Source organism: Polypterus senegalus, chromosome 8 (assembly GCF_016835505.1).
Source record: "Polypterus senegalus isolate Bchr_013 chromosome 8, ASM1683550v1, whole genome shotgun sequence".
NCBI lineage: Eukaryota > Metazoa > Chordata > Cladistia > Polypteriformes > Polypteridae > Polypterus > Polypterus senegalus.
The window spans coordinates 64,722,264-64,746,701 of record NC_053161.1 but is presented as its reverse complement, the minus strand read 5'-3'; the positions used below and the strand labels follow the sequence as shown (position 1 = coordinate 64,746,701).

Genomic DNA, 24,438 nt, shown 5'->3' with positions numbered 1-24,438 from the left:
AAAGTAAACACAGAAATAAAAAATCTTTTATATACTTAGGTCAAAACTTTTTCTGCTTATAAAAAATAATTTGTTCATTTTTTCACTTCATTCTTTCAATTCCCATCCATCCATTTTCCAACCCGCTGAATCCAAACACAGGGTCATGGGGGTCTGCTGGAGCCAATCCCAGCCAACACAGGGCACAAGGCAGGAACCAATCCCAGGCAGGGTGCCAACCCACCACAGGACTCTTTCAATTCCTGAGTCCATTTATTCCAGTAGATGATCACTGGCAAATACATATTAAATAACATTACACCAAAATCATTTAACTTGCTACAATTACAAACATTAACACATATTATATATTTATTTTTATTATACTAAATAGAGGACTACATGGTGGTGCAGTGGGTAGCGTTGTTGCCTCATGAATCCAGTGCCTTCGGTTTGACCAGTGCCGGTCTTTCTTTGTGTAGAGTCTACACTGGAGGGTTTTCTTCCTGGTATTCTCAGTTTGTTTTTCTGCATCCCCAAGGATGTGTTGGTTGTGTTGATTGCCAAGTCGAGTGAGTGTGGATGTATGTGAAAGTGGGCCATGAGATGGACTGGTGCCATGTCCTAGGCTGTTTCTGGCCTTGTACCTAGTTCTGCAGGGTCCCTCATGACATTCACTGCTGGAGCCAATCTCTGCCAACACAGGGCTCAAGGCAGGAAACAAACCCCCGGCCAGGATGCTAGCCCACCGCAGGAATTTCAAACAAACTATTAAATATATTTTCAGTAGTTATCAGTTTACTTTTCAAATTTATATATGTATAGAGAATATAAATATATATATAAATATATTATACACATACATACATAAAATTTAATGAATATCTCAACACACAATCTGGTTTCTATGTCCACCATACTGAAACTGCGCCAAATTCCAAATAATTTGCAAATGTTTTAAAACTCTAGTTAACCTTTGAATTTAGTTCTCTTTGACCTCATTGTAGCATTTGATACTGACCATGAAATATTGCTCTGTCTCCTTCATAACTGGATTGGCCTTTCTTGAAATGTTTTAAACTAGTTTACATCATATTTAAGCAGCCACAAATGGTATGTTTCACTTGGTGGTTAAACCTTTCAGTCACATGCCCCTACCTGTGAGCTTTCCCAAGGTTTAAGTCTTGGTTCCTTATTATACAGCCTTTACGTGCACCCACTAGATAGCCTAATTAATTAATACATTTCCACCAATATACTGTTGACACACAGGTTCATTTGTCTTTATCCAGTGACTTGAGTGACACTGTGAAGTCTCTATTAGACAGCATTGAAATTCATTTGTGGATGGCCCTGAACTTGCTTTAGTTGAACAATGACAAAGCTGTGATTTTGATAATTGTAGTGAAGATCAGAGGTATGCAATTATGGCTCATCCTGAATCTAGGACATTCAAGTTAAAAATCTTTTAGCAGTCTTAATTTTAATGATCATATTAGCACCATTGCAAAAACCGCATGTGATCATCCCAGAACCATGACCAATATTTGCAATTTTCTTTCTTTGGCAGCTAGTGAATTACTTATTCATGCATTTGCCACCAGCAGGCTTGATTATTGTAACTCTTTACATCTGTAAACACCACAGAGTAATAGTGCTGTTCCGTCAGGTTGATGGAAATCACTACAGCTAGTGTGTTAGGTAGGGAATATAGAACACCTGCTCACAAGTCACTTCATTGGCTTCCAGTGGCTATCAGTATTAATTTTAAACTGATTTTAATGATTTTTAAGTGCCTTAATAGTTTTATCTCCTCCATACCTTAGAGATATGATGTCTAGATATATCCGTAGCAAACATCTTCAATCAATAATCAACTCTTGGTTACTCCCAAGGTTTAGCTATCCGTAGGCTCTTTAATTCTCTTCCAAAGAATCTCCGAGGCATAATCTCAGATGACACATTCAAAACCATATCTTTTAAACTTAGCTTTAACTTTTGTGCCTTTTAATTCGTATCCATAATTGTATTTTTTTTAATTTTCTACTTTGGCTATTAGTATATCTTTATGTATTTGCTATTTTTTATCTGTTTATGTATTTATATATTTATGTAAAGTGTTGTGTATAAAAAAGGTGTTTAAATAAAGATTATTATTATTACCATTATATAAAGTATGTTTGTAATATTTAAGATGCTATAGGTAAAAGTGCCAAACAATAAACCGTTTTAAAACACAAAAATGGCAAATCAGTTTTGAAAAGAAGGCAAAAGAAGTGATCAGCCCAGTGATTTTTAGTAATTGTGTGCAGTATTACATACACACACATATATATATATATATATATATATATATATATATATATATATATATATATATATATAGTGGACGCTGGCCGGACACATTTGAATCACCCACCACACGCTTATTACAAAAGTGCAAAAACACCCGAATGTCCAGGCCAACTATCAAATGCGTCACTCTCTTCAGGCCACCTCCTTGCCTCTCCAAGACCTTGTCTTTCTCCTCACCCGACTCCAGCCATTGTATGGAGGGAGGTGGCCTCTTTTATAATCATCCAGATGTGCTCCAGGTGCCTCCCGGCAGTCTTCCACCAGCACTCCCCAATGTGGCTGAAGTACCGGCTCTGCATCCGGAAGCACTCCAGGTGTCCCTGATTCTCTTCCCCCCAGCACTTCTAGGTGTGGTGGAAGTGCTGAGGTTCCAGGCTCCATAGGCATTGGGGCACCACCTGGCAGTAACCACAGGCCCCTACAGGGTTGAGCTTCAAAGCTCTGTACCCATGGTCCCCATAGCCACCAGGGCTAATAAATATATATATATATATATATATATATATATATATATATATATATATATATAAAAAAGTCACAAAAGCCACAAAGAGCCATAGCAAGGTTTGGGGCAGCTGCAAATCGTTGTTTAATTGATACCACTGCTGTGCACAAAACAGAGTTCAAAACAGAAATGAGAGAATAGGGAAAAGATGGAGGCTTTTAAAGGGGAAGACAGGAAGTGAGATCAAAGGGCTCTGGCTCATGAAGGTCTTCAGCCATAGGTTCGAGCCCAGACGTGACATCACTGGGGCCGGAGCCAGCAAGGTCTCCTTTCATAGGCTCGGTCCCGGAAGTGACGTCAAGAGGGCCAGGTGGAATCTCCCATGAATGGTCTGCAGGAAAGGGAGAAAAAGAGTCAGTGCACTCTTCCACATCCCGGTATGAGTCGGAACTGCCCTTACTCAAGCCCTTTAGCTGCCTCACAAGAGATTATATATACACACACATACTAATAAGCCCTCACTGACTGACTCATCACTAATTCTCTTAACTTCCCGTGTAGGTAGAAAGCTGAAATTTGGCGGGCTCCTTCCTTACAGGTTACTTACAAAAGTTAAGCAGGTTTCATTTTGAAATTATATGCATAACGGTCATAATTGAATCTTACTTACGTACATATATACGTCCATAGCCTGCAGCTCGGTCGCCGTGTGAGGTGGCGTTGCGTCCCCCATCCCCACGCCTCCCATGTCATTGACAGCCTGCCCATATAAGGCTGTCCGTCGCTCCGGTCTCTTCATTCCCTTGTTTGCTTCGCCACAGTCTTCACGTCTCCCTACTGATAACTGCAGCCTTTTTTTTTAATCCACAGCTTCTCCACTGTTTTATTGTTCGTTTATTACGATGCAAAGTTATCAATGAAGGCGGTTGTATGCTTACACCGCTTGACAGATGCCAAATGTCACTTCAACACAAGTCCTGCAAATACTAACGTAATTGAAACAAACCATGAAACTCATACCGATTATGACAGCAGCAATCCAAGCTGTGAGAAAACAGTAAAAAGGAGGCGTGTCAGACGTTGTGGTACATTTTCTGATGCAGCTAGATGGAAACACCTTTGTGATGCTGCCGCCAAATACTTGCAGAAAAATCCACAAGTTAATAGACACGGTGTCGCTAAATATTCGCAGGCAAATCCATAAGTTCATAGAAATGCTGTCGCTAAATACTCGCAGAAAAATCCACGAGTTAATAGACATGCTGTCGCTAAATACTCGCAAGCAATTCCACAAGTTCATAGACTCACTGCCACAAAATATTTGCAGGCAAATCCACAAGTTAATACTGGGAATGCCCGTTAAACATCTTCGATTCACGAGTAGCGATTTGGGTAGTGAGATGTCTATCGAGGTGATCACCATCGATCAAAGAACTGTCACTTACCGAGTGGTTTCCATGCCCGGAGATGCCACCTGCCTTTTACATTCTCTATATTACATATTGCACGGCCATATTAGGCTCAATCTTGATATCCGGAGGAACATTGTGTCTTGTGTATTGATTGACTGGGACAGGTTCAAGGTGTGGACTGATGACGGTACAGGAGATAATTATACTACACAGGGGCACTATAAGGGTGAAATGCTTAAGCCCTTCACCTATGCTTCTGCATGCGAGTTGATGGCTGCCGCTGAATTGTTCGGTTGTCGCTTTCAAGTCTACCGAAATGGCCAAATATTTTACACCTTTGGAGAACAGCCAATGCCTCTTAAACATCTTAGATTCACAGGTGACGATTTCAGTAGTGGACACTTTGATGTTTATGAATGTTTCAACTCTCAAAAGCTGGATGCGAAGTTATTGATGAAACCGGTTGTATGCTTACAACGCTTGACAGATGCCAAATGTCACTTCAACACAAGTCCTGCAAATACTGTCGTAATTGAAACAAACCATGAAACTCAAACCGATTATGACAGCAGCAATCCAAGCTGTGAGAAAACAGTAAAAAGGAGGCATGTCAGACGTCATGGTACATTTCTGATGCAGCTAGACGAAAACAACTTTGTGACGCTGCCGCCAAATACTTGCAGAAAAATCCACAAGTTAATAGACAAGCTGTCGCTAAATACTCGCAGGCAAATCCACAACTTAATACCGTGAATGCCTGTTAAACATCTTAGATTCACGAGTAGCGATTTGGGTAGTGAACACTTCGATGAATTAAACCTGTTATCTTTACAACAGTTGACAAACACAGAATCTAAGTTGAACACAACACGTCCTCCAAATACGAACCAGATTGAAAGAAATAATGTTAATCAAATCCTTAATGACAGCAACACTCATAACAGTGACAAAACAATTACATTGACAATCATGTTACGTTATTTTTAAAATGTTTCATTTTCTTTTTCATAACTTATTAACACACTACTTCTTCACTGTAAAGCACGGGTATTTTGCTAGTATAAATACATTAGAGATAAAATTCCGTTACAATGAATATCTTTACAACGAAATTTTCATTACAACCAAGTATTTGTATGGTCCCGACAGTTTCCCCATATGATACGAGTCTATAGAAATCTTGTACTATGAAGTACATTCAGCAGATACTTTCATTACAACAAAGTGACCTTGAAATGCTTGAATGAATCATACGCAGAGCAGTTAGTTCTGTGGTCGAAGCTCAGTTGTGCACAACGATCCCCAAACAGAAACATTGTAAAAAAAAATGTTCTTTCTTCGGACTTTCCTCGTACAGTTTTTTTGCTGTTGTTTTGTTTTGGTAGAGTATTATATTACTCTACTTTTCCCTTTTGTATTATTAATATCCCACAGACTTACCACTGTTTATAAGGTATCATGTAGGGAATCTATTCCCGGATGGGTTTATCCATTCCTGGTAATTTGGGAATCTCACATGTCATTCCCGGGAATCCCGGGCTCCCAGGGATGACACAGTGCACGGGCATCTCACATGTGAATGGTTTTAGAACAACCGACACTTATTTTTAATAAAACTACTGCAATATGTTAATACCAATAAAAGACTAACCTTATCTACAAGCAGTTCATGCTGTCATATAAGTACAAGTATCTAGTTCAGGGGTGCCCAATGCGTCGATTGTGATCGACCGGTAGATCGCATTGCATTCAAAACGTTAGTCTATCATATGTCCTCCCTATGGCATTTGCCACTTGATTGACATACAGGGCGGCCAGTCTGAGATCTCTTTTCTTCTAACACACTGGTCATCCCGCACGCACGATCAAACGCACAAGCTACTGCAAAACTCCGGCGGTGATCTAGTTAGCCTTCCAATTTATACCGACTAAAGAAGGGATTTAAAAAAAAATTGTTTGGGGAGGGTATGGGCTGGATGTGGAATTGGAAGAGGATTTTTTTTCTCACAATGTCACAGTCGAGGTGCATTTGTCTGAACTTTCAATCTATCATTGCTATTCCAAAGAAGGAAAATGTGGAAAGGCACCTTCGAACTGTTCATAAAAACTATGAAACTGACTTCCGAAAAGTGATCTGAAAAAGACAAAGGAGAGGGAACTAAAATCACGGTTAAATCAGACAGCCATCATTTTTCATCGCCTTGATTTGGGGAACATCCAAAACCTCGCGTTAGAGCTGGTGATACAATGGAAGGTGTGTGCGCAACATGACAGCATACGCTACACAGAGCAAATTGAAAATTGTCTGTCAGACTGACAGACGGTTTCAAGACTTTGCTTTACTTGAGCCAATCACTACATTTATGTGCTATCCATTTAGGGAAGATGTTGAGGGTGACCTAAAACCTGTCTACAGTGGAGGATGAGATTTTGACACTACATGATGACATTCAGCTGAAGTATGGGGATCATGGACAGTTTTGGAACTTACTCACAGAGGAAAAGTACCCAAATATGAGGAAATGTGCTACCTCCTTGACTGCATTATTGGGCTGTGCTTATTTATTTGAGTCAGCCTTTTCCCACATGAAGATTATTAAATCCAAATACTGTAGTGACCATAAATGTATTGAATTGTTATTGTGCCATACATGATGGGTTTTTCAGTTATGCAAGGTATGAGAACATATATTTTATGTATAAAGTATACTCATTATATACTGTAACTTCTCCTACATCTTTAACCTCAGGCAAATAGGTGTAGTAAAAGACAAGCAGGAGTTAAGTTACAATTTAAACAATGTACTATTGGTAATATTCATAAATAATAACAATATGCAAAGTACATTTGAATATTGGCAACCATACAACCTGATAAATGATGATGTGTAGTTTCAGGCGGCACACAGTCTTGTTTGTTACTTAATGTCTCTAGTTAAGGCATCATTTGTGGTCAGCCTTCTTCAGAACAGGCTACATGCCTGTTTCAATATGGCTGCCGAGCTGCGCTCTCCATTGTGTTGTCCTTTCAGTTCATCAGTTTGGTAAGAGAGAGAGAGATGCTTCTTCATCAGATGTTAGTGAGAGAGAGAGCGAGAGAGAGTGAGTAAAGCAAGCAAATTTATAGATGTTCTGTCCAACCCCTACAGCCAATAGCACGTTGTGGTACTTAAAGGCTTTGATACAAGCCAGTTCCAAACAGCCATACTTCAGACCAATGGAGGAATAGAACACCTTTACACCTACCCTCTGAACCATATGTTAAGGTAAAGCTTGGCAGTTAGGCAACCTGGCTTTGTGTGGGGGATGAGAGAAGGACTCTAGCAGAGAAACATTTGTTTCAAGCACTTCCCCCAACTCTGTCATCAAATTCACTTTCCTGACTTAGTTTTGCCTAAATTACAAATAAAGACATACAAAATATTTATCAATTTATATGCAAAATCTCACATCACAATAGCAGTTTGTTTTCTGTGGTTTTCAGTGATATCTTTTGCTTATTGCTTGTCAACATATGAAAAACATCCATTGGAATTTGACTCTTTGTCACTCCTCTTCCTATAGAAACGGCAGACATGAAAAAACTATGACAGTTCATATTAGAAAAAAAAACTTTACATTTTTACTGCTATCGATTGCAGCAAAAATAAAAAAAGATGAATTCTGAATTTTGCCATCAACACTGTCAACTTTCTTGAAAGACCAAGCAAAAAAAGAAGAAAATCTCGGGTTGCAAATGTATGAGAACTGCTGCATTTGAAGACGCCGAAAAAGCAGTTTTTATGTGGTTCAGTGATGCTCATTCAAGAAACATTCCTGTTAATGCGGCATTCATTCAAGAAAATGTGAGGTTTCTAAAATCTCTTGGGACCTCACGCAACTGGACAACATGCCGAAGAGTGCCTCGAAGTGCGATCACTGCGTCTGTGGAAGACTCTTTATCTGTTGCCAGGGCAACTGCAGGCTCACAGGTCTCTTCGGGCTGGGTCTCTTTACCAAAGCAAACAGAAAAGATCTTGATGGATGATGCAAGGTACATTGTAAATCCAGAGAACTGTAGTACTTGGCTACTAACCTGGCCACAACCCTGTCTGACTGCGGTGTCTGTGAGGAGAGTGGCAGATCACGCTGCAATAAATAACCGTGCTGTTCCTGTTTCAAGGGGAATAAAGCTGGTTTTGCAACAGTACTAAGCCTCGTGTTTTGGGGTGCAAGACAGGGACTTATAGTGCTCCCCTGATCTTTTATGATTTGCTTCTTTGGCGCTTCACTGACCGCTGTGAGCCTGCTGTTGCCCTGCCCCGGCAACAGACAAACAATCTTCCACAGACACGGCAATTGCGCTTTGGGACGCACTTCAGCGTGTCATTCCCGTTGGGTGGGGAGTGGGGGGGATCCCGAAAGAGTTCAGAAACCTCACAATATGACAAAGAAGAAAAGGATGAGTTAGCTTCTGATTGATAACTGTGCTGCCCACAACATGCTTCCACATTTAGATAAATGTTCATGTTGAATTCCTCCCATACAATTGCATGGCAGTGCTTCAGCCATTGGATTTGGGCATCATTTACACCTTGAAAGTGTATTATCACAATGAAACGCTGAGAAAAATTCTCATCAGCATAACTTGTGGACAGGAGGAGATTAAAATTAACACGAAAGAAGCTATTGAAATGATGCAAACACCTGGATGCAAGTTAGAAAGCACTATAGTGACAAATACAGAATCTCATTACAACGAAATTTTCATTACGAAATATTTTTTTGGTCCCTGGCAGTTCATTGTAACAGATATATTACCTGTATATTTTTTACTCTTAGTGGATAACGCAGATACCGTTGAGCTTCAGAGATCTTTGTTTTAATTCTTTGTTGAGTCACTGTCATATGGGATTTGCATAGCTTTCTCTTGTCCAAGTCCACATCCCTCCCCACACCCTAAACACACATGCATTTTCAGTTAACTGGCAACTCTTAACAAAGTCCAGCAGATGACCGTTATCCCCTTCTGTATTAGTTCTTGCCATTCTACAGTAATGCTGTTGGGATATATTCTGGTTCCCCCTATTGTATAGTTGTTTCTTTATGCTTACTTGTACATGCATGGTGGCTTGCCTCATCTGTTATATTTGATCATGGAAGTTTTGACAAACTAAAATTACCTCAAATTCTAAAAATTTCCTGAACAATGCACTCATCGAGCCCAATATAAACTGTTCAATTACCAACTGTTTGAGAATTAGAAAGAATAGAGTCAGTAATATGCTAAACTTATTTGTCTCAGCTCTAAAGGTATTACATATTAAACATTCGGAATTGAATGTTGTATACCAGCAAATATCTATGATTTAATGACAATCATAAAAACTGAGTCTAAGATTTTTGAGTTCACAGCAACCTTGCAGGGCCAGGCATGATTCTAAAATGAGAATACACATCTGGGGACAACCTGTTCAAAAGTTCATAATCAACAGAGGTGAGATCTGATGTTGCAAAGGCTACTCTCACAGGACTTCTTCCTAACAAACCTACCCCAATTTCTCCAGTCGGTGCAATTTAAACTGACAGGGTTTCAGGGGGACAGTAAATGAAACTGATCAAAATACTTGATGCTAAGAGAAAATAAAAAGCTACAAGTTCTTGTTAGCCATTAAGGAGCTCTGGCCACTTCCTGATGTCTTCTATTATTGTAAATTGATACTAAATAATTTCCACTCCACTTTCCTAACTTAATTCACCTGTCAAATGAAAGTTATCCAACACTAGTTGGCACTAATTTCCCCTCTGTAAAAGAATACTTCTAATACAATACAATTTATTTTTGTATAGCCCAAAATCACACAAGAAGTGCCGCAATGGGCTTTAACAGACCCTACCTCTTGACAGCCCCCCAGCCTTGACTCTCTAAGAAGACAAGAAAAAACTCAAAAAAAAAAAACCTTGTAGGGAAAAATGGAAGAAACCTTGGGAAAGGCAGTTCAAAGAGAGACCCCTTTCCAGGTAGGTTGGGCGTGCAGTGGGTGTCAAAAAGAAGGGGGTCAATACAATACAATACAATACAATACACAGAACAGACCCTCAGTACAGTATAAAAATATAATTTTTAGAAGTACATAGCAGAATTTAACAGTAGATGATATCACATAATATGATTTGAATATGTTTAGAGTCCTGGGGCCTCATGTATAAAGGCGTAAAGCCACGCACATTTCCACGGTACCTCATACCCTGTCGTACGTAAGTTCTCCGCTCGGTTTTGCAGACTTGTGGCACCCAGCGCCAGAGCAGTACTACTGTTCCTGTGTGGTTATCCTTTCTTTTCCTGACGCGGCTTTATAAATACACCAAAATTAACCACATATTGTTTATTAGTTTAATGCATCTGATTTTAAATGACTAGTAACAATATAATGGTCCACGGAATGGCCAAACTATTCTAAATACCAAAGCTGCTTTTGCGTTGTTACTCTCACTGCATTTTCTTTTTCTTCTTTCAGCTGCTCCCATTAGGGGTTGCCACAGCAGATCATCTTTTTCCATATTACTCTCACTGCACCCTTGGAGCAGCTGATCGGAAAGAGAATTACAGTACTGGTATACAGCATCAAGCACACGCTGCCTCAGCCATGCTTCCTATTTGAACTGCTTCTCATATGACAAACGCTTCAAACCTTTCCTGTACTGACCTCGCGGTTCAGAAACAGTTTCATCCCAAGAACTATAAATGCACTCAATCAGTCCATCAACTGCTCCTTGTAGATCTGTTAGTACTTATTAGTACAGTTACCTCACTGTAAACTTGCAGTACAGTTATAATATTGCACAACCTGAGCCACTTTATAAAGAGTGTATTTACATATGATGACAATATCATTTTTAAGATGAAAAATGCAGCAAAATGTTTATTATATATTATACACATAAAACTTTAACTTCATTTAAATAATCTATATTGTTAATAATTAAAGGACACGGTGTTGCTACGCTAGCAAGGATCTGGCGCTCCGCTGCGGCCTTAGGCATGTGCAAACTGTGCACATGCACAGGGCTGCCAAATCCCAGAAGCTGCCACGCCAACATATCCTTCTATATAAAAGCGGTCGGGATTGTCCTTCCATCCCGTGAGTGCTACGCAGGCGCGGAGTTTCACACACGCCCCGTCCATTTTGCAATGCATGATGGGATTTGTAGTTTCGTTTTTCCAGGTAAAAGATGATTTTCTACTCCAGACTGTGCGATATCTTCTTCTTCTTTCTTACTATATAAAAGCGGTCGGGATTGTCCTTCCGTCCCATGAGTGGAAAGCGTAGCGGTATTCCGCTTATCACAGACTTACTACTTGCAGCTTGTGGTACGATGCGACATGATGTGAGCAGAGTTCTGGTGCTCCCATCGTTCCCTTGCTTTTGTGCGCGATGCACTGGAAAAAAACAAAATTATGTCTCTTGAAATAATTAATGTTGATGGAGTACAAATGCCTCACCGCGTAGTAAATATCAGGGGGGTTCAAAAGGGCGACCTCAATATAGAAAAAAGTAAAAATTTCATCACAAAAATAACAGAAACTACGAGTATTAGAGTAATACCGTTCAAATGCAATATAACCAAATTAATGAGTTTGTATAAAATATCAAATTGATCTACATATTGAATTGCCTTAAGAAGTGGTCAACTTAAAAGTCAGTCGCCTTAAAAGGCGGGTCAGCCTAGTATTGAATATAAAACAGAAAGAAAATAACGACACAGCTAAAAACGCAGCAGCAAATTTCAGCAAAAGTTAAACGCTTGTGTCATGAGCACGAGGCAGCTATACAGTGTCTACAACGGATGTGGCCATCCGCCGTGCATAAGATACCTTATTGATATTGGCGGGCGAAGGAGCCACCGATTCTTCCTCTGCCCAGGGCCGCCACGAGCCTAGAGCCGCCCCTGAGTACTGCTGCAATAAATTACTTCATCGAAGGTCACGCACAATCACTGCACCACCGTGTTCACATGTTTAATAACGTGCTTTAACTCCTATCATCATGAAAATGATATCACATATACATCTCAGTATTTTAGTTATTCAGAGAGCTGTAATATCATAAATGTAATGGATTCTGAGTCCTGTCAGTGGTTGAGAAAGCCGGTTTAAGAAGCACTAGTGATTCACACACATAAAGCACATAGAACACATACAAAACAAAGCATTTAACGTGCTACTTTACTTACGATGTGATTTGAGAAACTAGTTAAACCATTTTAAGATGAAGTTTATGATGTTCTACTTTAATGACAAAATAAACTGCATGATTAACATGGAAATTTCGAGATTGAAGTTGACATTTCATGCTTTTTCCTCACTGTGTGCCTTTTTTTTTTCCTCTGTGCCCTTGTGCCCAAATAAGTTTTCATATGATACTCAGATGGTGGGTTACGACTCACCTTTTCACGGCGACTTTGATATCTGACAACTTCTTTTTTTATTTAGGGCACTGTGCGACTTTGTAAACTTTAGCTTTAGAGTTTCTCTGACACGCTATGTCAGTCGATTAACTTCCTTTTGTTGTTTATACCATGGTTTAAACCAACAAATAGTACGTTTTTCCTTGCCTCCACTTGGTATTCGCTAATTCGGTAATTCTTCCAATGTCCCTCTTGCTTTTGTCATTGTCTTTTCACAGAACGCTGATCTTAAGGGCTATTTATATTGATTTGCATATTCAAAGAGGCGTAATTCTGGGAGGAGCTGGGGCGGGACAGCATGCACGTGCATTACTCTTCACGCTGACTGGGATTTATGTAGCGGAAGAACACGGAAGTTGGTGAACGCACGGCTTCCTGCATCTGGATTTTTCTGTGCGTAAAAACATTTTGGCTTTTGTGCTTACGTCATGTTATAGTGTGAATTCTACGCACGGCGTTATGCATGAGGACCCTGGAGACCTCATCCATCAAGCTGCCTCCCCCATTTGGCCATTCCACAGCTGAAACGGCTCTGGACCAGCCAATCCAATGAAAGGTCCCCTCTACCCCACAATTCCTGCAACCCTTCATCAGGGATGACTTTACCTTAGGCAGGCAAAACAACTTGGCAGGTGGGCCGTGGTACCAAGTGCCACATTTGAGTACCGAGAAGAGAAATAGGTGAGGGTTAGTATCTAATTATAACTGTCATGTTACTTATGTTTTAGTGCTAATTACTAACAACAGAGATGCAGTCTGTACAGTTAATCAGCAGCTCTACTCAGGATATGCTAAACTGAAGTAGTGAGTCTTCAGCTGGGATTTAAAATCTGAGACCAAACGGGCATCTCTTATAGGGGCATCTCTAATCAGCTGATTGATTACAGCCAGCCCAGTATTATATACATTTTTGATTTCTAGTTGTGCCTTGTCTTCATGGCCGTTTGTTTCAGTTGCTAGGTTAACCTTTCCTGTCGTTGGCTCGTATCTCACTGGTAATACCAGCCTACTTTCCTATTCTGTACTGTGTATTAAAAGAAAAAGAAAAAAAAAAAAACCAACACCACTTTTGTTAAACATTTCACAAAAAAACTTTATTGATTTCTGAATTGATCTCTTGGGTTCCTGACTTTAATTTTGTTTTGCTCTTGATTTTCATCTTGTTCTTTGGCTTCATTGTTTTGGCACTTTTTGATCTCCTGGTTTTGGCTCCTTTCTGTTTTGTGTCTCTCATGGTTTGACATTTAAAAATCTGGTTGAATTCATAACATTGCATTAGGAAAGTGCTAAAAAAATCTATAAGGTTCTGGTACTCCATTGAACCATGGTGAGGCCCAAAATTTCCAGATAGAAAACACTATGACTAGAATGGTTGGCCTACAAAACATTCTCCAAGGGCACAGCGTTAAATCATCTAAGAAGTTACAAAGGATCCTAACAAAATAGCTAAAGAACTCCAAACGTCTATGAGAAAATGTAATTATTTATGACTTTACAGTCAGAAAGACAAAGGGCAAAGTTGTGCTTCTGTGGAAAGTACCAAGGTAGAAAGTACTTCTCACCATGAAGAACATAAACAATCCTTACCTATTTGTTAAGTAACACCAGTGTTATCCCCCTTTTGGTAGAATATGTATGGGAAAATGAGACAAAAGTGAAAGTTAATAGGACTCATGTTATCCATAACGGCCGGTGTGTTTGCGTGTGTCTCTTATTAAAAAATACTCCCTCTAGCAAGTGTGTTCCCGTAAAGCACCTTTCTCACCTCCTGTCCATTTTTATATTTGCTGTGTTTGAAGGTGATTCTCTTAGCATGCCTCATATGCCTCCTCCTCCTCGTGTGTCTCACACTTTCACATAATTTTTTGTTGCATTAACAAAGCCAAACTGACCAATCAGATTGCTCAGAGGCATTGGACACACAGACCTTAGTGTTTCATTATATACTGCAGCTCTTAGTACGGTGGTCTCATGGACTCAGTGGCATGGATTTCACTGTTGCACCCAGACATTGTCTGTAGAGTTTGCACCTTCTCCCCAAGTCTTACAAGACATCTGTTAACTTTTGATGTTCCCATATTGAACCTTTAGCTATATGCTTTTCTTGGCACTGCGTTCGTTAGATTTATGTGACATCAGAGGTCGATACGTCTAATACTACTAGAATAGCCTTTAATGTTTGAATTGGAATTATGTTTAGGGAATATATATATATATATATATATATATATATATATATATATATATATATATATATATATATATATATATAAACAAGATGGACCAAGGTTTTATGAGACACCATATGGAAATCAAGTTAGCAGAAATTAATTCTTAAATTTGAGAACAAATTGTGAAAGTATATTTGGATGACTGTATGTAGTTTTGGTGCCCATTTTACTAGAAGCACATAGCAATATGAGAGAAGGCTTTAAGAAAAGCTCCTAGAATAATACCAGGGTAGGAGCTAAGAAAAAGAATTCATCCAGTTTAGGGTCGCATGAGCCCATCACTGCAGCAGCACTGGGCCTCCATCCTTCACATGTCTCATCATTCATGTATGCATCCACAACAGACTAGTTGAGGGTCACAAGTTAACACTGCATGTGTTTGAAATGTGGGAGGAAAACCAGAACATCTACAAAACATGCAAACTCTACACAGGCAGCAAACTCTACTCAGGCAGCTTCTAGAACACTAGCTTTATTTGGACCCACCATGCTACCCTCTACATCCCAGTTGTTACTTTAAAAAACATGGTCATACAGATGGAAGCTGTTTTTTATGTACTTCTTCATACAGAAGCATGCGATTACCAGGTTGTGCACTTAAAATTACCACATTAAGGACCTTCACAACTCAGTTATACAATATTTAGGAAAGATTAGGTCAACAAGAGTTGTCAAGCTATGCTGGACTGGAAGCCATGTTAATGCCCAAACTCTTTGCCTGTTTTTACACTTTGCTCATCATTGTCATGGATGAAAAATCTAAGGGTTAAAACATTCTGAACAAGCAGATGCCAGGGAAAAAATGCATATTTAAGGAACCAGTTATTATGCGTCATAAATACATAGGCTCTTTGAATTTTCCTTGAGGTTCTGTCAGGCCCACCATTGTAGAATACAGTCAAATTATTTCTACTTGACAAAAACTATTAAGGTCATTCAAAGCCTTAGATTACTTTCAAAGAACCATAAAGGCCTTTCAAAGAAACTGTAGTAAATGGTTGATTATTAAAGAATTTCACATTTCCTCTCAAAAAAAAAAGTTGTGTGGCACACTAACAGGGAGGCCCATTGCTGAAGAAACAAAAGCATATGTGCCATACAGCTTTTGCCAAAATATACATAAATATATAATATTTATTATTATTTTAATATATATAAATTAGTTTTTTTCCTAAATTCAAACTGTATGTATCAAGTAAACCTAAAGTAATAACTCCTCTTTTTAATGCACTATAGAGAGGATGAGGTTAAGAGGGTCATCAGCTTTTAAATTTTTTGAAGTAACCATCAGTGATGAAATGAAGTGGCCAGTGATATTCTCATAACGGAAATGAGAACTAGAACTAAAAATACTGGTTTTTCGTTTTACAAGAACGAGAACTGAAATTAAGGCAAACAGAGAAACAAACTAAATAAAAGTAAAATTTAGTGATATGTGAATGAACTAAAATGAGAACGAAAATTGAGTAAAAATGAAAAGAAAAAAACAGCAATAGCATTTTTGTTCAGTGCAGTTCAATCGTGCAAAGTAGTTGTTTGTAGGTTCCTCTGAGCCTTCAGTTACGTTGCGCTGTTCACTATGTGGTGTTCTTGTAACATGGGCTTACTGTAGTCATGTGGCGCAATTTCCGTAACGGACCGTTGTTTGTTTGCTGAACACATTCGGCTCGTCGGGTTGAAGCAGTAAGCACTTGTGTTTGACGATGGCGAGTTTTGCAGATGTTTGCGGGTAGAAAGGCCAGAAAGTAATGTGTGGAAATACTTTAACTACAGCGCAGATGATAATAAAAGCAAATATAGCGTGCGAAAAGAAGAAAAGATTCTCAGAGTTTCAGTGCAGGGCCAGCTTGATTAGCACTTAGTGGAAGTCCAGCACTTCTTTGGCACCATGACTGCACTTCAGGGACATGCGGTTAGGGGCCATCATGAAAAGTAATAAAAACTAATAATGATAACATAAAATAAATTTGTCCACTGGTCTGTTCTATAAATTTTTTTTCTGTAGGATTCCAATAATTTTGATCATTTTTATAGTGTAAATCGCTAAAATCGCTGTATTTCCTGTTATAGGAAAGAAATGCGAGATGTGACACCGATGAGCCTCACCTCACCTTGGACTGTGCTCTCCCTCACACACGGGGTTGATGCATGCGTTGGCGCTTTCCTGTTTCTGTCTCTCTCCACAGTCTGGCTAATATCTTTATCGATTGTGTGTGACATATTTAGTCTTGCTTGATTGGCCATAAAAACGCAGTGAAAAGGCGCAAGGCGAGGCAGACAGTCTCGTGCCGCACTGAAAGGGCGGATGTGAGCCCAACAGGTGCTTGTTGCTGCTGTTCTTCTACGCTGAGGCTCTAGGTGCCAATAAGTTAGTGATATCAGAACGTCAAGTGCACTGCAGTGGCCCATTTATTTTTATTTTTTGTTCCCACTGACTGCAAAAACGGAAGATTAAGACTTTTAAAACTAAAGGAAAATAAGGAGGACTTTTAAAAGAAAGTGACGGGAGATTTTTGTGGAGAAGGATGGGCACATGGACTTCATTTACAAAAAAATGTAAGACCATAAAACGGTTTTCAATTTTATAAAAAGTGGGATCAGACCAAGAAAAAAAAATCCAATATTTAAAAACTAAATTTTGACTTTAAATAAAATATTCTTTTGTTTTCCTTGTTATCCTTTTGTTGAACAGTATATTAAAATTAATTAAAACAGCAGAATTAAAAGCTTTTAAAAACAACTAAATATTTCAATCAAGGTCAAATTTAAATCCAAGCTACTCTTTTGGGTTTATATATTTGTAAATCTGACTCTGAAGCTTCAGTACTGGCAGCAGAAATGGTCAACATACAGTCTGCTGGCGACAGTGGCCGAGGATCTTGTCTGTGCGCCTGCATTACAGGCGTTCATTGAGCGAATATTGTCACTTTGTGGCTATCTCTGCAGTGGATGTTGTTGCAGCACGAACAAATCTGTTGAAATGGGTGCTTGTTTAAAGCTTGACAGCAATGTGCTTGCGCATACTGGTGTCTTGGGTTGAAACATTTGATCTTGCTGACTGCACTCATTAGGCCACTTCATCTGTTTGGTCAAACAGGATGCACCTGACCATAATTTGCTGCACCACACCAAATGAACCGAATACTTAGAAGTTATGAGATTATTCAGTTTTTGATTTTTCATAAATTTGTAAATCTTTGTGAAAAAAATGTAATTATTCCGTCATTATGGGTTATTGAGTGTAGATTGGCAAACAAGTGGCAAATTTATCCATTTTAAATTAAATCTGCAACCCCAAATCAGAATAAGTTGGGATGGTATGGAAAATTAAAAAGAAAAAAATCATCCATTTCTGCATTTCAGGCCTGCAACACATTCCACTCACATACTGTTCCAACTTTTTCTGATTTAGAGTTATACGACACAAACTACTGAGAAAGTGAAGGGGTCTGAATACTGCCTGAAACCACCGAGTATATAATTTCAATTCCCATGTGCTGTTTATTTATTAATCATGCTTCTTTTTGCGTATTATTATCGCTATTCAGAGGGGACATGCAAGTAAGAATTTCATTGCAACTATAAACTAGCAGGCAGTGTGACATAGAAGTTAAGACATTGGACTTTAAACCCTGAGGTTGTGGGTTCAAATCCCACTACTGACACGGTGTGACCCCTGAGGCCCTGCCTGTGCTCCAACTGGAAAACCAAAAGAAATGTAACCAATTGCATCATAAATGTGTAAGATGATTTGATAGAGGCATCAGCCAAATAAATAAATGCATAAACTTGTACCTGAACGTTAAACTGTAGTGGCGATGTTATTTAGAGCATAGTATATTGTGAATATAATTAGAAACTGTGGGTACCAAAAATAGGAGGATTGTTGAGTTAAATTTATATTTTCCAGTTGGTAAAAAACGTAAGACTAGGAAGGATTGGCATTCCAGAAAGAAAGAAGTTCTAGTTACAAAGGAAAAACAACAACAGAGTGACTCTAGCACAAGAGTAACCAAGTTAATGACCATGTCTAAATCTAATGCAGTGCAAAAGGTTTCTACCTAACCTAAAAGTTGAATTACAATGAGTAATGACCAAACATTGAACTAGGCCACTATAGAAGGTTTTGTAGAGATTTGCACTAAATGACTTAGGGCTGTAAATACTGTAACAGGGGTGGATGCTAAATAGATAGTGTGACTAATGTGAGGGAACTTATACCAGCAACTCACTTAACCTGCTTGTGTTTCAACCATACCAAAAAAAAAAAAAAAAAAAAAAAAAAAAAGGTATATAGCATTTGTGATTTGCAAGTCACTTTGAATAAAAGCATTAACTAAAACAAATACATTAATTTAGAGAGTGTGAAGACTTAATGCAATCTTTTTTATTTCTTAAATGCTTTCTAATTATTTCAGTGATTGCTTGCTTACTTTATAAGTAAGGGAAACAGTAGTGTTCCTCAAAGGTCAGCCAGACATAATCCATGCATTTATTTAACTTGAATAGAAGTACGGTAGCATCAGTTCCTCACAAGGCAGTCTGGCAGTTTTTTCTTTTCTTTTTTTTTTTTAAATGTACATCTGTTCACATTATCCATCATCAAAAGAAGTTTTATAGAGCAAAGAAAAATACAATCTAGACCGATGAAATGATAGCATTTATTTCTATGAGCTTTTATCTATATAAATTACAAATCATAATGTTACAACGAAAAGAGTAAATGTTATTTTTATGAATGCATCCTAAGAAAGAAAACCAGAATTTCAAAACCGAAGCATCCAAAGTAAGATTTTTTTTCAGGAGAATGATAAAATAAGGCAGTATAATATGTAGTGGTTAGTCCTGCTTCCTCACAGCTCCACAAATCTGGGCTCAAACACCAAACCAGTGACCATCTGAGTGGAGCCTATAACTTCTCTCAATGGCTATGTGGGTTTATCTCTCTGCTTACATTGATTTTATTCCCATCTTTCAAAGGTATGCACTTTAGATAATGGTCAACTGTAAATTGGACAATGGACAACTGTAAATCTACCCATCCAGCTTTGAAACCCACTTTTTGAGAACAGGGTAATGCGGAGGCTGGAGAACATCACAACAGGCATCATCGTAGATCAGGAAAAGTCCCTGGATGGTGTGCCAGTCAATCATAGGGAGAACACACTCCAAGTCAAACACACAATACGGCCAATTTTAGCATCACCAATCCACCTAACCAATATATAACATTCTCAAACCAGCCTAATCCAGTTGCTATATAACCAAATTAACATCAGTAATTAAACTAATTCATACAATTTGGGCATGTAAAAACAAAACCTATATGGACACGGGGAGAACATGCAAACTTCACAGAGATAATGACAGAATGCAGGATTTTAATCCTTAATGCTAAATCCATTAGGCAGCAGCATTCAAAGGAAAAATAGGGTAAAGGTCATTTCCTCAATAAACAAATTAAGCACTTTACCCATTATATATTTTAATTGGAGTCTAGGCCATAGAATGACACACAGAGCGGAGTAATTAATTTAGCTGCATTTCCTTAGAATGTGGAAGTAAAACCCCTATAGACATGGCCGGGACATGAAAGCTTTGCAAAGCCAGTAGTCCCCTGGAGAAACAAGGCAGTTGCATTGAACATTGAGCTCTCCATCCACTGCCTTTAAATTAATGTACTGGAGGATTTTCATTCCAATCAGTTTTTCCATGACATTGATGTACTTTACTTAAACAGACCTTCATTCCACCATCTAAAAGATTTTGTGGACTGGAGATGATGGGTGTCTCATCTTATTTATCATGTATTATTTCTAATTGTTTTATTCATGTTAGTTTTACATTTATGTTTGGAAATTAGGCCATTTTATCTGATTACATGATGAATACTTATTTACAAACAATCGCATTATTAAAAGTGATGCTAAGAACAAAAATAAGAAAAACTTTGATTTTAAGTCACTTATAATAAAAATGGGAACACTTTAAGGGCTACCGCTTCATATCTCTTTGTCAATTACAGCTATTGAACAAGAACTTAAATGCTTTGTTACCTGTAATCCATCTATTGGTCTGTTCCTGCAACGTAAGAAGATCTGAAAAGAAGCAGTGTTGGTGTCACAGAAAAATCATGTGTAACAGATTGACTATGGCAAGTCTGTAAAGTCTCAATTCAGAAGTGTTACTTTGGAACAAGTCCTTAACTATTTTGTTTGGTATCAATAAGACTTACAAAGCACCAGTGACAGTAAGAAATACAGCACTCTTAAAAATACTTGTTCTTTGATGACACTTTACGGCTCTTTAATGAGTTAGGTGGTTCCTCATAGAACTATTACTTAACCAAGCACCGTTTCATTCTTGGAAGTGTTCATTGCATATGAAATTGGTCCTTTGAAAAGCTTCCCAACATGTAGAAAAAAAAAACCACTGACATCTTTAATGTCTGGTATGTTATCTAGCAGGACACTAACAAATTAAGAAAACCCAAATTTAGCCAGTGCTACTGTATGAAGAAAAAGTCCTTTTAATATGATGACATGGTATTTCTCAAATCTGTTACCATCTAGTCGTGGTTATTTACTGTGTGGAGCCTGGTATGTATCTAAATAAACTAAGGTTCTTTCTGGAACCTTCATAAGGACAGGTCTTTTGGGAACCAAAAATTGATCCCCTGTGGCGTCACTCAGAACCACCTCTCTGGCTTACCTGTTGTACAACAACCACTGTATTGATCTAAAAAAGAGCTTTAGCATTAAAGTCTATATATAACAGATTCGCTATGGCAAGCCTTTAAAGCTACAATTCTAAAGCGCTACGGGAAAACTGAAGCCAAACGGAAAAAGCAAAGTAAACGTTCCGACTGCATGAGGTTCGGTATCTTTCTGAATTTCATTATGAAATAAAAAGCAGCGCTGATGACAAATTCAAAGATCGCGGATAGATAAATGAGCCTCAAAAATAATGAAACGATTCATTAAATTAACAGTAGGAATTCATTTCGAGTTAACAGGCGATGGCTACGAAAACCAGCAGCCGATAAGTCGCCTCCGGAATTGAGTTTAAAACCTCGTCCCAACATTAATCTTTCAACAACTGTCAAAGTGACGCGAGTAGAAATAACGGATATTAGGATGAAGATAACTGTCTTACACCTACTTTACAGTCCTCTATAAGGATTAAAGTAATAAGCGCATCTAACAGAAAATAAACAATGAAGTACAGACGTATACATTTTTGTTTCGTGTTTTTCTGATTTAACGTTAGGGAAACCGTGCAAGGGCAGAAACGTATGCGCTCCGCTAAAAGGACGCATCATGTTGAAGTGAGCCGAAGCCTGCTAGCGCAACGCGGAGGGGGGCCCATCGCACCCCACCCTCCAAGTGACAGGGGTCCTGACATTCCGAGTGCTGCAACTTTGCGCAGCAGCCGCAGCTCTTGAGTTGTGAAAGCTCTCCTCTCCCTCTCACACGGCGCACAAAGGCAGCTGCCGCCGGAGGAGTAATAAACAGTCTCCAGTAGAGAGATAGCGAGGCGCAGAAGCTCAAGGAAGCTGCACGGACGCAATCGCGTGACTCCGCTCTGCCAGTGTTTTCCTCCTGGGTTTCTGCTTCAGGCCAGGTCGCACAGGTGAGGCCATTTACCACATCGTACCATACTGGGCCCTGGACATAATCGGAGCCCAGGTTCGCCCTAAAAGCGGTCCATTTCTTTGCCTAACCGTTTCCCGTACGCGGTTGTGTTTTCCCCCTCTTCAGAAAATGGCGTCATTCGCTCGCTCTTGTGTTTCAGCCTTGCGCGAAAAAGAGAAAACGCATCGATTTGTGAAGCCGAAACGAGCGCTGGACTTTGTCAGCGGCATTGATTCGGTTGCCGGTTTCGTCGGCATAATGTTTTGCCACTGTTACGGTGTGTTGTGCCCAAGTGAAGGCCGTGAAACGACGCGCAAAGCCGGAAGGGTCACCGGCGCTGTGCGCCAAGCTTGTTGGAAAAGGTGGCACTGAACCGCAGAGCGCAACACGTCCAGCTCGGTACCGGTCCGTTTTCGGGTTGCTTTTCATGGGGCGACATGACGCTTTCCAACCTAGTGTGGAAATGGAAACAACAGGTTGGGTGTTCACGAGTCGAAATGCGCATAGTTCGGTGCAGGTGGGTTATTTTCCGCTTTGGCTAATTTCTCTTTGGTTCGTCCCGCTTTTACGCTGCACTCTTCAGCCATGCACACAGCGATCAGCAAAAAAAGGGGCCCCTCTCTTTTACGGTTTGAAAGGTGCGTTTAGTAATTGGCTTTTCCTTTGATCAAGTTAATCTGGCCTTTTGTGGCCCGAAAGAGGGACGTTTTGGGTTGACAATGTAGCCGTGTAAAGGAGATTTCAGGGGGATAATGGGGCGATGCAAATCGTGCCATGAGAATGGCAAACTGCTTTTTTTGCGTCCAGGATCGCAGAATACCCACTAAGGAAGCTTTAAAACGCGTATCTTGATCGGGTTGGTGTAATGCACTTGTTAACCCATATACACGTTTCTGTGTACGTCTGTCTTCGCTTTCTTTCAGTTTTTTTTTCTACAGCTCTCTGCGCCACGACGGTGCTGTTTTTGCGCACACCGGCTGCAACTGACACGATGCAGCAGGCACTTCTTGAGTATTGTTTTTTTCAGGGGGGCTGGGGGGTCCTTGATAACCCGGTTTCTTTTTCATTGGTGGGTCTGCTGTGGAAATGGTTAGTATTGTTTGAAAAGAATTCGGATCCGGCTAACTGTTGTCTTGGAATTCAATTGAAAGTTTCTGCAGCTGCTGATGCCTCCTTGTCCAATCGTTACGGGTGTGCACCCCCTCCCCTCCCATCCGAATGTAGCCAAGCATTTGAACGCCGCGATCGGCCCTTGTATAAAGGTCACTTATTCTACACGGCACTTGATCGCACAAAAGTTTTATGCATAAGTGAATGCCTTCCACGCAGGCCTTTGAAGTAGTCGGCGGCAGACTGCACAAAACGGCTCCCCTGTTTTAAAAAAGGTACGAGATTGGCAAAACAATGCGTGTCAGTAAATACAAACTGATTAGCATTACTCAGTTTTGTCATTTTTAGAATGTTCACTGGCCGTTTGCATACTTACGTCTCTCTCGATGCTACCCTCATCCCTTTCACCATACTGAAGTTTCAGAAACCGTTGTCGAAATGGCATGGCTTAGCTGGTAGGATTCTGGTACAGTACATAGAAGGGAAGTAGATTGAAAGCTCTGCTTAATCCGGGTTAACCGTCACCCATTTACGTCCTCGTCTTTGGGTCCTTTAAATAAAGATTAGGGTTTGCGCTCTACTTTGCAGCTGAGCATTGATGTCCGAATTTCCCTGGGAAGGAAGGAGAAAGGAGGGGCGGTGGGGTTCGACTCCTGGGTGTGGGGTTAGTGGATGAATGAATGAATGATTGAATGAATGGATAAGTCACACTGAAAGAGAACGTAAAACTGAGTGACGTGTGAAAATGCGACCATCTTGGGAATTAGCGCGTCGTTTTACCTTCGTGCGCAGGGGCATGGGGCTGAACTTGAACGGAATGTATA

At 39.5% G+C, this 24,438-nt stretch overlaps 1 protein-coding gene and 1 long non-coding RNA gene across 7 annotated transcripts in view; one reads left to right on the top strand and one right to left on the bottom strand.

Annotated features, from left to right (window-relative positions):
• Positions 1 to 7,219: 7,219 nt before the first annotated feature.
• Positions 7,220 to 24,405, bottom strand: LOC120533987. The gene is made up of 3 exons (XR_005634662.1): positions 23,991 to 24,405; positions 20,927 to 20,968; positions 7,220 to 7,256 (listed from the first exon to the last, which is right to left on the bottom strand). It is a non-coding gene; the product is annotated as an uncharacterized LOC120533987 (long non-coding RNA).
• Positions 22,279 to 24,438, top strand: part of znf800a (zinc finger protein 800a) — a 159,013-nt gene continuing 156,853 nt past the window's right edge. For 5 of the 6 annotated variants that reach the window (XM_039761177.1, XM_039761172.1, XM_039761178.1 and 2 more), the window contains exon 1: positions 22,279 to 22,502. The gene's annotated coding sequence lies outside the window, so the exon portion shown is untranslated. The remainder of the gene's footprint in view (positions 22,503 to 24,438) is intronic. The other variant, XM_039761176.1, reaches the window with a different exon arrangement.